The 15,360-nt window shown below is 38.5% G+C and overlaps 1 protein-coding gene across 4 annotated transcripts in view; it reads right to left on the reverse strand.

The window, feature by feature from the left end:
- LOC103015172 (synaptotagmin-9) overlaps positions 1 to 15,360 on the reverse strand; it is a 247,377-nt gene that overhangs the window by 121,918 nt on the left and 110,099 nt on the right. The window contains exon 1 of one of the 4 annotated variants that reach the window (XM_057552223.1): positions 5,346 to 5,440. The exons of the other annotated variants lie outside the window; for them this stretch is intronic. The gene's annotated coding sequence lies outside the window, so the exon portion shown is untranslated. Of the gene's footprint in view, positions 1 to 5,345; positions 5,441 to 15,360 lie in introns of those variants that run through there. 4 annotated transcript variants of the gene reach the window in all.

Genomic DNA, 15,360 nt, shown 5'->3' on the forward strand with positions numbered 1-15,360 from the left:
CTTATACTGAGTTTAGTATAATCCTGAAACCAGTATCTGGCAAAGATGTGCAAAAGAAGCAAGCACCTCCACCAAAACAGTAAAAAACAAGCGAAACTATAGGCCAGTTCTTATAAGAATATAGTTGAAAGTTTCCTGTATGATATATTGACAAATAAAATCTATCAGTATTAATAAAACACCTTTACCAAGTAGGGTTTATTCCAAGATGCATGGATGTTTCAAAATTAGTAAATCACATGAGTGGATTAAGGACGAAAAATCATGCAAACATCTCAGCAGAAAAGATATCAGATAAAATTCAACATCCATTCCTAATAAAACAATAATGTAACACTAAGAGCAGTATCATTAAATTCAAGACCAGGACAAGAATTCCTGCTGTCACTCCTATTATTCAACAGTTTGGGAAGTTCTAGCCAATGCCATAAAATAAGGAGATACATAAAAGGTAAAGTTATTACAAAAAAGGAGCAAAAATATGATTCTCCATAGAAGATATAATTGCTTAGTTGGAAATCAAAGATAATCAAGTGAATAACTACTGAAACTAATGAAACAGTTGTCTAATAAGAATGTACAAATAAAGAACTCCCACAAATCACAAATCAGGAGATAACCCAATAAAAAATGGGCAAAAAGCTGAAACAAATTTTATAGAAGAAGATATATGAAAAGCAAGAAAAGGTGCTTGGCATCTCTAGTCAAAAAGGAAAATCACAATGAAATGCCATCCTTAGAACAGCTAAAATTAAAAGATGACAAGACTAAACCCTGGCACTGGATATAAAGCAACTGGAACTCACAGGCAGTGCTAGTGGGAAGGTAAAAAATAGTACAACCACTTTGAAAAACTATTTGCATTTCTTATAAACACATATCTACCCTATGACCAAGAATTTTACTCCTAGGTATTTACCCAAAAGAAATAAAAACATATGTCCACACATAAACTTGTATAAGAATCTTCATAACAGCTATATTCATATTTGCCAAAACCAAAAGCAAACAAAGAAACACTTCCCTCCAAACCTAGAAACAACCCAAATGTCCAAAAGCAGGAAAATGGATAAATTCTGGTATACTAATACAGTGTAATGTTACTCAGCTACTTATATACTCCACAACATTGCTGAATATCAAAAACATCATGCTGAGCAAAAGAACCACCCCTCCCCCCACCGTTCAACCACCACACACAAAAGTATGAACTACAAGAACAGGAAATCATGGTGATAGAAGTCAGAAATTGGCTGCTGTTAGCGGGGTGGAGGGATTGACTGGAATAGGGCATGATTGAACTTTCTGGGATGATGGAAATGTTCTGTACCTTGTTTTGGATGGTGATTACATGGGTGAACACAAATTTCAAAACTCGTCAAACTGAGCACTTAAGATCTATGCATTTTATCAAATGTAAATTATATTTCAGTTTTAAAAGGCTTTTTTTCTATATATACCAGTGAATAAAACAGATTTTAAAAATAAAAAAAATCCCATTCTCAATGGCAGCAAAAATATAAGTACACAGGAAAAATCTTAGAAATATAATGAATCCAGATAAAGAAATTTTACAAAATTTTATTAAATGACTTTTTTTTTTAAAGGCTGGAGTAAATGGAGTTATTCTATGTTCCCAGATGGGAATATTTAATACCGTAAAGGTGTTCATTCATACCAAAATTGTACATAAATATAAGTAAATCCCAGAGCAACATCACAATTCATTTTAAACATCATCCCTAAATGATATCAAGGTTTACTTGCAAGATTAAAATGAACGAAACAGGTACTTCCCTGGTGGCGCAGTGGTTAAGAATCCACCTGCCAATGCAGGAGACATGGGCTTGAGCCCTGGTCCAGGAAGATCCCACATGCCGCGGAGCAACTAAGCCCGTGCGCCGCAACTACTGAGCCTGCGCTCTAGAGCCCACAAGCCACAACTACTGAGCCCACGTGCCACAACTACTGAAGCCCGTGTGCCTAGAGCCCATGCTCTGCAACAAAGAGAAGCCACCGCAATAAGAAGCCTGCGCACCACAACGAAGAGTAGCCGCCACTCGCCGCAAATAGAGAAAGCCCACGTGCAGCAAGGAAGACCCGATGCAGCCAAAAATAAATTTGAAAAAAAATGAACAAAAAACCCGATCTTTTTATGACTTATAAGAATGAGATGGGAGATTTATCTTACTAGAGAGTAAAATGTATTATTATTTTTATTTATTTATTTTTGGCTGCGTTGGGTCTTTGTTGCTGTGCGCAGGCTTTCTCTAGTTGCGGCGAGCAGGGGCTACTCTTGGTTGCAGTGCGTGGACTTCTTGTTGAGGTGGCTTCTCTTGTTGCGGAGAACGGGCTCTAGGTGCGCAGGCTTCAGTAGTTGTGTCACGTGGGCTCAGTAGTTGTGGGTCGCAGGCTCTAGAGCGCAGCCTCAGTAGTTGTGGTGTACGGGCTTAGCTGCTCCGCGGCATGTGGGATCTTCCCGGACCGGGGCTCGAACATTGGCAGGCAGGTTCTTAACCACTGCTCCACCAGGAAAGCCCGTAAAATGTATTATTAAGAGGCTGTAGTTATAATATCAGAATACTGCTACCAGAAAAGTGAAGAAGATGAATGAAAAAAAAACTACAAAAACAGGCACTTCCCTACTTTGGTACATAATTATCTCATAAAAACATACAGAATACAAATGCACGAAACTGAAAAACACACTTAGATATTATAAAGTGTTTCTAATTTCTAAGAACTAAAGATTCTATTAAAACCCCAATCACACATTACTTTAGTAGCACAATTTTAAACAGTATGTTCCCAGCATTATCTTTCATTCACAGTAGATCCAGAATCAACAGGCTAAGTGTAAGAGAGCATCTGTTTGAGGATAACAGTGAACTGCTTTCAAGTTCTAATTATTTCCATATTCATCCCAACTTTACTACATTTTTGAGGCTTATACTTTGATTAATATCAGCACTTTTGAATTTCCCATCTTGTGTGTGTGTGTGTGTGTGTGTGTGTGTGTGTGTTTGAGCAGGGTATAGGTTTTTGCTTTTTAAAAAAAATTGCCTTGTTGAGACATAATTCACATCCCATAAAATTCACCTGTTTTAAGTGTGAAATTCAATGAATTTTAGTATATTTGCAGGATTTTGTAACCATCACCAAATCTAATTTTAGGGCATCTCCATCACCCTGAAAAGACCCTCATGCCTATTTACAATCACTCACCATTCACACCTCCAGCCCTAAAGAAGCACTCATCTACTTTGAATCTCTGTAGATTTGCCTTTTCTGGACATTCCATATTAATAGAATCATACAATACGTGCTCTTGTGTCTGGCTTCAAAATAAGGGCAAGATGAGATACAATTTCTAAACAACTATATAAATACCACTAATCAAACAAAGGTGAAAATACTACTGAAACTGACCTGTTTCACCAATGCCACTTAAAAATAGTTTTCAAGGAGCTTCCCTGGTGGTGCAGTGGTTAAGAACACGCCTGCCAATGCAGGTGACATGGGTTTGAGCCCTGGTCCAGGAAGATCTCACATGCCATCGAGTAACTAAGCCCGTGCGCCACAACTACTGAGCCTGAGCTCTAGAGCCTGTGAGCCACAGCTACTGAAGCTTGCACACCTAGAGCCCATGCTCCACAGCAAAAGAAGCCACTGCAATGAGAAGCCCACGAACTGCAACGAAGAGTAGCCCCCGCCTGCCGCAACTAGAGAAAGTCCACACACAGCAACAAAGACCCAATGCAGCCAAAAATAAATAAATAAAATAAATAAATTTTTTTAAAAACTAAAAAAAAAAATAGTTTTCAAGTTTTATCAGCTGATGCATCAAATGTCAAATTTGGGTTGTAAAAGGTGGTTTAGTGATGTCAATGTATAAGGCTCAAATGTGCAGACAACATAAAAGTTAAAAATACGAGCATTTGTTATATGACAATATTGGTAGTTTAGGAAGCGCTGGTTTATTCAGATGGGGTTGAGATAACTGAGTATTTGGGGAAAATTAGTTAAGATCACTGTCACATATGTGTACCAAATTCATTCCAAATGGATTCAAGTTTTAAAGTAGAGATTACAGTTTACATTGTGGTCTCTGAGGTCAGATTATCTGGATTGGATTCCAGTCTCTGCTACTCACCACATGACTTTGAATACCTACTTGTGTCTCAGTTTCTTCATTTGTAAAATGAGTTACAACATCAAATGTCTCACAGGGTTTTTGCGGTGGATTAAGATAGCATATACAAAGTTCTTGGAACAGGGTCTGGCAAATGGTTAAGTACTCAGTAAATGTTAGTCTCTGAAGTTGGCTGTTGTTAATATAGGAGATTTTTGTAATCTCAGGAGTGAGGGTGGAGGTGGGAGGGACTTTCCAAGCATAACTCCAAAGGTAGAACCTCCAATGGAAAAACATTACGTATGTGAAGACACAAACATTTAATGAGGTTGAAAAGCAAACAAAGGCTGACACTTTTAATCTCAAACAGATCTTAAACATTACTAAGAAAAAACAAAAGTAAACTCCCATATAAAAACCAGTAAACAGAGAAACAGACAAGTCATAAAAGAAAAACAAATGGTCAATACATGCACAAAAAGATGTTTATCTTCACCAGTATCATAAGAAACACAAATCATTATGCCATAATTTGCCTATTAGATTAGAGAATGATAAAATCAAGACAACAGAAAAAATCTGTGGTATCTACATTAACTAAAACAGTAACTACAACAACTACAAAAAGCAAAAATTAAAACAGGTAAGAGATCCCCTGAAAATGTCAGTAAAGAGAAAGCATCAGAACCAGAAGGCAATGAATACTGGTGAGAATACTCTGCAAAGAAAGTTCAATGAGCTCATTCATTCATCTTTTTTAACAGTACAGAAAAAAAAGTTGTTACCTACAAGATGGTAGGCATGGTACAGGGTGCTAGAGTTTGGGGTGAGCAGAGGTGAGCGAGAGCCCCCAACCCTAAGGAGTTCCGATCCACTTTGCTCAGAAGTGTGAATAAAATACAACCTACAGTTAAACATCATGCAAACATTACCAGAACACAGCATACTAGAAAGTCTTGAACATATTTTTAGGCTTGCAAACATGGAAAAAGAGAAATATAAAAAAAATTTTTTTCAGTCTTGGCTGAGAAAAATATATGAAACGTGCTTTTCTGAATAAATTAGGAGGAGAATAAAAGAGGCACTTTTTAGGCTGGAGTGTCTATTTTCCTGGCAAGTCATCTGTTCCCATTCTCCCATCTCATCTTGAGGGTTTCTAAGGTATTTCTTTAGGTTTTTTCCTCTTCACAATTATAAAGACAAAAGCACTTACACTCCATTATCATAGCTTTCCATTTCCTTGGAAACTGATAGGTTATTGGAGGGTAAGGGTGCGAGAGTCCTGAGAGGAGGGAGCCTGAAGGGCGTACTCACTCGGACACCCCAGGAAGTCTTCACTGGACAGAAGGTTCAGTTTAGGACAGATTCTTTTTTCTTTCCTTTCTCCCTCTAGCATTTGCTCCCTCATCCATCTGTCACCGCTGCAGAGCTCCACAGCCATGAAGGAATCTGACCCCAAATTCTATTTTAGTCTTAGTGATGCCTTACATTTAACAGAAATAAACGTAACCACTGAAGACGACTCACCTTGCTCACGCAGGTTAGAGTTTTCAACTGGGTCACAGAGGATCTTAACTCTCTGATGAACTGTAGGAAAGCCAGTGAAAAACTGGAGGAGATAATTTTTGTCTTTACCACACTCTCCTAGCATTTCAAATTAAAGTGTCAGTGTAAACCCAAACAGATCTGTGGTTCAGTCCCAACTCTGCCATTCACTAGCTGTATGAATGTGGGCAAATTGTGTAACATTTGTTTCTACTCTGTAGACTGAGGATAACAGGATTTACTAGGTTTTTGTGACTATTAGAAATAATATATGTCCCTGACACTAGAAATTCAACAAAATGTAGCTATTATATACTAGGCATTCAGGCTACCTATCCTTTCTCAAACCTCTGACCTTTATCTTCACCTCAGTATCAGCAAATAACTTTGCTTCTTACTTCATGGAGGAAACAGGAGCTCCTACAACTTGCTAGCTGGACGTCCTTACAAAGACTCCTGTATCTTTGTCCTTCTCCCACCCTGTGCTTCTCATCCTAGCAAGTGGGATGGATATTCGACCCCATTAAGGCCTCTCAGAAACGTAATGGAGGGACTTCCCTGGTGGCGCAGTGGTTAACAATCCACCTGCCAATGTAGGGGACATGGGTTTGAGCCCTGGTCCAGGAAGATCCCACATGCCACGGAGCAACTAAGCCCATGCGCCACAACTACTGAGCCTGCGCTCTAGAGCCCACGAGCCACAACTACTGAGCCTGCGTGCCACAACTACTGATGCCCACGTGCCTAGAGCCCGTGCTCTGCAACAAGAGAAGCCACTGCAATGAGAAGCCTGCGCACGGCAACGAAGAGTAGCCCTGCTTGCTGCAACTAGAGAAAGCCCGTGCACAGCAACAAAGACCCAACACAGCCAAAAATAAATTAATTAATTAAAAAAAAAAAAGTAATGGATTATCCTCTCCAATGGATTCTACTTAACAGTGTTTAAACATTTTCTCTGAATTTTTAAATAAACATCTCCCTTGAAAACATGGTCTTTTCCCAACTACTTTCTTGTCTGGCCAAATTTTCCTGAAGGGTTGTTTAGGCAACATGGCTCCAATTCCTTATGTCCCATTCACTCCTCAACCTGCTTCTTCCGGGCTTACACACCAGGGCTCCACCCAAACTGCTCTCAGGAGGTGCTCTCCATGTTACTAAAGACAGTGGACATTTCTCCATCTTCATCTCGATCTCTCAGAGGTGCTTGTCATAAATGACCACTCCCTCTTTGTGAAATCACTTGCTTCCCCTGGATTCCACAACGTTAGATTTTCATGCTTTTCTTCCTACTTTTTACTAGCTTTTCAGTTTCCTTCGGGAAAGCTTCTACTCCACTGGACCTTTACATGTAAAATGTTTCCATGGTTTGGTACTAGGCATTGCTTTCTTTTCACTCTAGATCATCTAAGGTGATCCGTTCCCATGGCTCCAATATGCTTGGGCTAGCCCCACCTTTAAGTGTTTTTTATCTCTGGAATTTCTTTTTGGTTCTTTCTTAGGATTTCCATCTTTCTGCTTATACTGCCCATCTGTTCTTGCATACTATTTTATCCAGTAGAGCCTTTAGCATATTAATCACAGTTGTTTTAAATTTCTGATCTGATAATTCCAACATCCCTGCCATGTCTGGGTCTGAGGCTTGTTCTGTCTCCTCAATTGTGTTTTTTTTTTTGCCTTTGGTATGCCTAATTATTCTTCTTGATAGCTGGACATGATGTACTGGGTAAAAGGAACTGCTATAAATAGACTTTTAGTAATGTGGTGCTGAGCTGTGGGGGGAGGGGAAGTGTCTCAGTCTTGTAGGGAGCTTGTGCCTCTGGACTGTGAACTTCACAGGTGTTTTTAAGTTTTTTCTCCCCTCTTTAGGTGGGAGAAGATAGCCAAAACTAATTGGAGTTGCAATAGTTAGGCTCTGATAATACCCCAGCAGGTTAGGCTCTGGTTAAATAGTTTCTCCCATCAGCAGTCCTTGTTAAGAAGAATACAGTACTCTGGTGCATTTTTGTTGTTGTTGTTTTAATTTATTTATTTTTGGCTGCATTGGGTCTTCGTTGTTGCGCATGGGCTTTCTCTAGTTGCGGCGAGCAGGGGCTACTCTTTGTTGCGGTGCGTGGGCTTCTCACTGCGGTGGCTTCTATTGCTGTGGAGCATGGGCTCTAGGCATGTGGGCTTCAATAGTTCTGGCTCGTGGGCTCAGTAGTTGTGGCTCACAGGCTCTAGAGCGCAGGCTCAGTAGTTGTGGTGCACAGGCTTAGTTGCTCCGCAGCATGTGGGATCTTCCCGGACCAGGGTTCGAACCTGTGTCCCCTGCATTGGCAGGTGGATTCTTAACCACTGTGCCACCAGGGAAGTCCCTGGTGCATTTCAAAATGGTTCTTTTTCCCCTCTGCCTGCCAGAAGGAGGAAAGGACTTTTCTCTGATATTTACTGTGTAAACCTGACTGAACTCCTCAGGTAAATCTCACAAAATTGTGGGGCTCCACTATGATTGGGTTTCCCTAGAGTTTTTAATGCTCAGAGCTGTCTACACTGAGCCTCCACCAATTCATCAGGTTTTCCTACCCTGGCACTGGTTCTAGTGATGGTTTTCACTCATGAGTCTCTACTCCAGGGAGCTGTTATTCTCTGTATTCACCTGTAGGTCTCTCCACTCTTGGGGGTTTGCCCTGTGTCCTCACATCTCTTTCAGATTCTAAAAGAGTTGGTGATTTTTCAGTCTGTTCAGCTTTTTACTTGTTGTTAGGATGGAGTGGCAGGTTCCAAGCTCCTCACATGAAGAACCAGAAACCAGAAGTTGAAAACACGTTCTTACTAAGGAACCATGGAACAGTTATAAAAGCTGGCCACATTTAAGGTTGCAAAGGAAGTCTCAGTAAATCCAAAACAATGATATTCTTCAGATCATGTTCTCTGAGCAAAATGCAATAAGATTATAAATCAATGATAAAAAGCCAAACAAGCTCACAAATTTGGAAATTAAAAAGCATACTTCTAAATAATTCACCAGTCAAAACAGGGATAATAATGGGAACTAGAAGCTACTTAGAACTGAATGACTCATAGGATGCAACAAAAAAACTACATCAAAAAGTTAGAAAAAACGTAACAGGCTAATCACACCAAAAAAGAAACACAAAACAAAAAAAAAAGAAGAAGAGGAAAAGGGGGAAACATCAGAAATAAAGACAAAAGAATTAACAATACAGAAGCTGATTCTTTGAAAGGCTCTGACAAATTAATTAAATCCTTGACAAAGCTGATCAAGAAAAAGGAGATAAAGAACAAATAAACAATGTTATAAATGACAAAGAAGTCATAACTATTCCTATATTAAAAACTTTTAGAAATGTTAGAGAATACCAATGACCAATACCAAGAAATTTGAAAACTTAATGAAATAGAAAATTATCTAGAAAAATATAATTACCAATGTTCACATCAAGAATGCATACCTTGGGGCTTCCCTGGTGGCGCAGTGGTTGAGAATCTGTCTGCCGATGCAGGGGACACGGGTTTGAGCCCTGGTCTGGGAAGATCCCACATGCCGCGGAGCAACTGGGCCCGTGAGCCACAATTACTGAGCCTGCGTGTCTGGAGCCTGTGCTCCGCAACAAGAGAGGCCGTGATAGTGAGAGGCCCGTGCACCGTGATGAAGAGTGGCCCCCGCTTGCCACAACTAGAGAAAGCCCTCGCACAGAAACGAAGACCCAACACAGCCATAAATAAATAAAAAATAAATTAATTAATTAAAAAAAAAGAATGCATACCTTGAAAATTATAACCATTATGTCAATCAGATCAATTATTTAACAAATAATTTTTTTTAATTAATTAATTTATTTTTATTTTTGGCTGCCTTGGGTCTTTGTTGCTGTGTGCGGGCTTTTCTCTAGTTGTGGCAAACAGGGGCTACTCTTCGCTGTGGTTTGCGGGCTTCTCATTGGGTGGCTTCTCTTGTTGCAGAGCATGGGCTCTAGGAGCGTGGGCTTCAGGAGTTGTGGCACTCGGGCTCAGTAGTTGTGGCGCATGGGCTTAGCTGCTCTGCAGCATGTGGGATCTTCCCGGACCAGGGCTCGAACCCGTGTCCCCTGCACTGGCAGGCGGATTCTTAACCACTGCACCACCAGGGAAGTCCAAATCAATTATTTAAAACCCACCTCAAGAGCCCTCTAAAACAGATAATTTGACAGGTAAATTCTACCAAATCTTCAAAGAACCAATATTCTCTATTTTATACAAATTTTTCTAGAGAAAAATTTTTCCTTTTTCCTTTTTCAAAGGAACTTTCTCCAATTTGTATTATGAAGCTAGTATAACCTTGATATGATAACTAGATATAGAGAGTACAAGAGAGGAAAAGCCAACTGGCTTTAGGAACACAGCTGCAAAAATACTAAAGAAATTATAAGAAAGCAAAATAAAGCAACATATGAAAAAATAATATATCATAACAAAGTAGGGTTTATCATCAGTATTCAAAGATGATTTAACATTAGACAATGTAAATTATAACCCACCACATAGCATGATGGAAATGGAAAACTGTATTATCATAATAGTCTCAGAAAAAAAACTTACTAAAATTTAACACTCTTTCATGAAAATTCATCTTGTTTAAGCAAACTATGAATCTTTAATCTCATAAAAGGTGTTTACCAAACACTCACTGAGAACGTCATACTTAACGGTGAAATGCTAGAAGTCTTCCCTTTAAGAAGAAGACAACCTCCCTGCTCTCATTGTTTTTAAACAATATTGTACTGGAAGGGCCTAATAATGTTCTCGATAAGAAAAATGGCAATGGGCAGGAAGAGTAAAGAGAATCAAAATTGTATATTGTTAAAAACGACAATCTTAAAGAGAATCTGAAAACTAATTTAACTATAACCAAATACAAAACTTATACTGGGTATAAGATCGGTATTCAAAAATCAACAGCATTTTTATTCACCAGCCAAAAAGCTTATAATTTTAAAAGAAGAGAACTTTCACAATGTCATCAAAAACTATATTGTACTGACATAAATGTAAAAAGGTTATTTAAAAATTTAAGGAGAACATTATTATTGAATGACAGAAAAAAAGAGCACCCTATATAAAACTATAGTACTAACCTAATTACCATTTTTTTATCTCTTTGCACACCATTTTTTTCTTCTTCATAGTACTTAGCACCTCCTAACATTTGCATTTTTTTATTGTCTGTTTTCCTCTACTAGAATATAAAGTCCTCAAAGCCATTACTTTTTCTGCTTTTATTCTCTGCTGTATAACACTCTCTAGAATAGTGCCTGGCACAGACTATGGCTCAATATACACTTTTTCAATGAATTAATGAACATCTAGCTCAATGGAGAAATAAATTGTCTATGGGTAGAAAAAAAATTAATATAAATATGTTAATTTTAGTCAAATTAATATGTAAATTCAACAAAATTTAAATAAAAATGTCTACATTGTTTTTCATGAAACTGGATAAGCTAGGCCTAAAATTCTTAAGGAATAGTGAAGGGCTAAAGATAGCCAATCCATGTAAGAAATAGAAGAGGAAAGTTGAGAACAGAGTTGAATGGGAGGAGACTCATACTATTGGATTCAACAATTACTAAAATAATATGGAAACTGATGAAATATAAACTATGGAACAGAAAAGAGTGCCCAGAGAAAGACCAATGTATATATGAGAACTTGTCATATGTCAAAAGTAGACTTACAAATTCATGGAGAAAGAATCGACTATTTGTAAATGGTGTTGGGACAATTCTGGTAGATTGATTGCAAAAATGGCTCCAATTCTCCACCCTCCCCTATATATGTCCTTTGCAACATGAGGTTGTAGCTCCTCCCATAAAGAGGTGGTCTCTTTCCCCAAATCTTGAATCTGAGCAGCCTTACAAATTGATTCGGCCAATAAAATGATGCTGAAGTGACTGTGTGTCAGTTCCAAACCTAGGCTTCAAAATGCCCCAGGCTTCCACTTTCTCTCCTACGCCTGAGCCTTTACCATGAGAACAAGTCCGGAGAACCGCGTGGAGCATAGCTAAGTACAGTTGTCCCAACAGAAGTCTCAGACATGTGAAGTGCCCAGCCAAGGTCAGCAGACAACAGACCCATGAGTGAGGCCCGTTAGGCCCAACTCAGATCAGCAGAACAGCTTAGCTCGCAAGCAAAATAAATATGTCACTGAGGTTTTGTGGTTATTTGTTATTCAATATTACTGTGGCAATCGGTAATGGATATAGACATCCTTATGGAAAAAGGCAGGCTTAGGTCCCTAACTCACACACTGTACACATAAAAACAAAATCCTGATAGACCAAAGAGTTAATTGTAAAATGCAAAGCTTAAAAAGTTTTAGAAGATAATGTAGGAGGTTCTTTTATGATGACGGGGTAAGAAAAGACTTCTTAAAGCAGAGTCTAAAACTGCAGAGCATTAGGAATGAAGAGAAAATTTTGAACATATTAAAATTAAAAGCTTCTGGATGACAAAATATATAACATACAAAGTTAAAAGTTAAGCTTTAGACTGAGGGAGATAACCTGTATAATTGAAAAATGACTTATAATCAGAAAGTAAAGAAATCCCAACAATTAATGAACAAAAAAGTAAACTTAAAAGAGAAAAATGACCAAAGTATATGATCAGGCAAACCATAAGACATCCTAATGGCATATATAGAAATTAATGAGATACAATTTAATACCTGTCAGATTGTCAAAATCAACCAGTTAACCAAGTTTTGAGAAATAGGTATGGATACTTAGGCCCATATATTTCTTTGGGAGCATAAACTGGCATAAATACTTGGGAAAGCAATTTTAAAATATCTAATAAAATTGAATTATGTGTGTATTCCAAGCCTTAGCAATTTTATTCCTAGCAATGCCCTAAAGAGACATGTATAAGGATGTTCATCCCAGATTGTTTTTTGGTTTTTTTTTTTAGAAGAAAGTAGAATTGACCTAACTATCCATCAGTCATGAGGAATGGTTAAGCAAACTAATTTATTTACAGAACGGAATTCTAAATAACAAGTAAAGTAAATTATCTATATGCACAAGGATCAGTGTGGATAAACCTTGAGAAAATAATATTAAAAGAAAAAAAGCAAGTTACAAAAGGACATGTAAATTGTGATGCTACTCATGAAAAATTTCAGCATACATGAAGCAATATTATATTTTGCTTATGGATACAATCATAGGTACTAAAATAAAAATTTGCATGGGAAGGATATACACCAACCTCAGTGGTTATTCCAGGGGGTTGGGAGGGCTTTGACTCTGTCTGTACTGTTTTATATCTACAAAAACATTTAGAATCAAATATGACAAAATGTTACATGAGTACCTGTTATTATATTTTCTGCATTTTTCTATGTGTTAAAACATTGAGAATAAAAGACAGATGAAAAGAAAGTGGAAGGAATTGATGGCCCTAGCCATTCATCTCTCCTCACCCTAGTCTTCTGACCATTCACTCAATCTCTGCTCCCAGGGCAGAATAGCTTTAAAATAGTGCAAATTTTTCTTAGGTGGATATGGCTGGTGAAAGGTAAACGATGGCTCTTCCTGGATTATGCCCTGATTGTGTGAGGTTCCTACCAAGGTGCCTATTAGGAAAAGTAAGAGGAGTAGATTTGGGGTCTTTGGTTATCCACATATTTGAAAATTATTATATCAGGGGTTTATTTTTCATTTGCCTTACTCTCTTTAGGACCCTCTCAGAGAAGCTGGAGTCCAGTTATGATTGTTTCATGTGCATTACCTTGTTTAGGGAGACAAAGTTTAGTAATGCCAATAATTTAAAACATATTTTATTATCAAGTGTTGAAGACCAGTGTAAACTTAATATTATTTTTGTCTTATGCTGGTATCTGTATCCTGTATTTCCAAACAACCAGACATTGGCTCCCTTTTCTTAATCTCTAAATGTAAGACAATACCAATATAGCCCTTGACAATTTCCCTAGATACCTTAAAATCTCCTCTGCATAGTAGCCTGAGGGTTATTTTTAAGTGCAAATAATTTCATGTCACTCTCTTCCTGAAAATCCTTCAGTGGGTTTCCACTGTTGTTTAGGGGGGAAAATCTCAAAAATTTCACATGGCTTGTTTTTCCATAGTGAAATGCTCTTTCCAGAACTTCTATTACCTTCTAGCCACACTTCAGCCTCAGCATAAATACTACTTCTTTGAGAAAATTTTCCCTGACCCCTCAGACCAGGTTTTGCTCTATTGCTACAGGTTATTGGGGTACCTGGTATTTCTTCTTGTACCAGTTCTCACAGTTTTAATTAAATAGCAGTCGGTGTAATTATTTGTTGAATATTCTCCTCCCTTTGTAGTTGAAACACCAGGAAGGCAGAGACCCTAGGACACAGCAGCACAGGGCCTGGCATGTAGTAACTACTTAACATGGAACTGTAGAATGCATGAATGAGCATGTTTTAACATATATCAGAAAAAAAGTGAAGTAAAAATAATTACTCTCCAAATAACAGAATCTGCATGTGGACCATCAATTACTGATGATCACAATTACTTTTAATTGGATCTGCTGTAAAAGGTGACAGTTGTCTGCAAAGGACCCATAAGGTTCCAAAAGTGGTTTTCCTCACTATCTCAAATGCTCTCAAGACAGAGGTTTAAGTGATTGAATCACAAGGGGAAAGAAGCATTAGTGGAGTATAGAGGGATAATGTGCCACAGGGCAGCCTCTACTTCTTCTTCCCTCCCTGGGGGGTTGCATTACAAGGAGTCAACGTCAGGCTGGGAGGGAGAGGAGAGAAAGAGCAGAAGAGGAAAAGCCCCCAAGCCAGGCTGGAGTTGCTTAGGCCAAACCAGGCTGGGGTTGCTTAGGCACGGCCTTGATGCTAACTGCTCATATTTACAACACTGAAATACAAAAGTAGCCATTTCTCGCAAGGGAGGATCTGGACGCTGAATGTCAGAATTTCAAAGATAGTATTAAAATTAAATTTCAAGAACTGGAAAGATGACTCAAGGTTGAAGATGCAGACGGCAGACTCATTAAACATTTCAGTTTTTCTCTCTGTGCTAGAACTGCAAGTGGAACCCAGACAATTAGCCTCTAGGAATTGCTTCCTCCATACGTTGACAGGCTCATTACCACTTGTTGACTTGAACCTCAGTGACAAATCTCAGTTCCTAGACAGGCTCAAGCACATTATCAGTTATCTCAACCTAGACCTGAAACAGTTAATGAGCATAAGAGAAACTATCACCCATTGGAATGACTGAGGTTTGATTCCCAAATGAAATCCAAGGAAGAGGCTTGCGTGTGACCAAACAGGTTCAAATAAGGAACGTTTTGTGAGCTCCTATTTGTACAGGGCCCTAGGCCAGGCTCACTATGGCAGACACAGGTCAATAAGGAAAGGAATGGGCTCCCAAGGAACTCCTGGGATAATTGGGGAGAGAAGACACAGCATGAGAAACGCAAACAACACAATTGTGAACTAGTTATGAGAATTCTGAAACTCCAGTTCAAGGTCCAAGTGATCCTGGATAAGTTCCATTTAAACTTGATAGGGCTCCTTTACTCTATTTATCATTTGATCAGATGATCCTCTAAGGTCAATTCCACCAATCACACTGCCTCCTTCCCATTCTTTAACCCGGTAATGGCATATAAGAGGCGTCCCAAAGCAGTAGCTG

This window comes from Balaenoptera acutorostrata, chromosome 9, assembly GCF_949987535.1.
Source record: "Balaenoptera acutorostrata chromosome 9, mBalAcu1.1, whole genome shotgun sequence".
In the NCBI taxonomy this organism is placed as follows: domain Eukaryota; kingdom Metazoa; phylum Chordata; class Mammalia; order Artiodactyla; family Balaenopteridae; genus Balaenoptera; species Balaenoptera acutorostrata.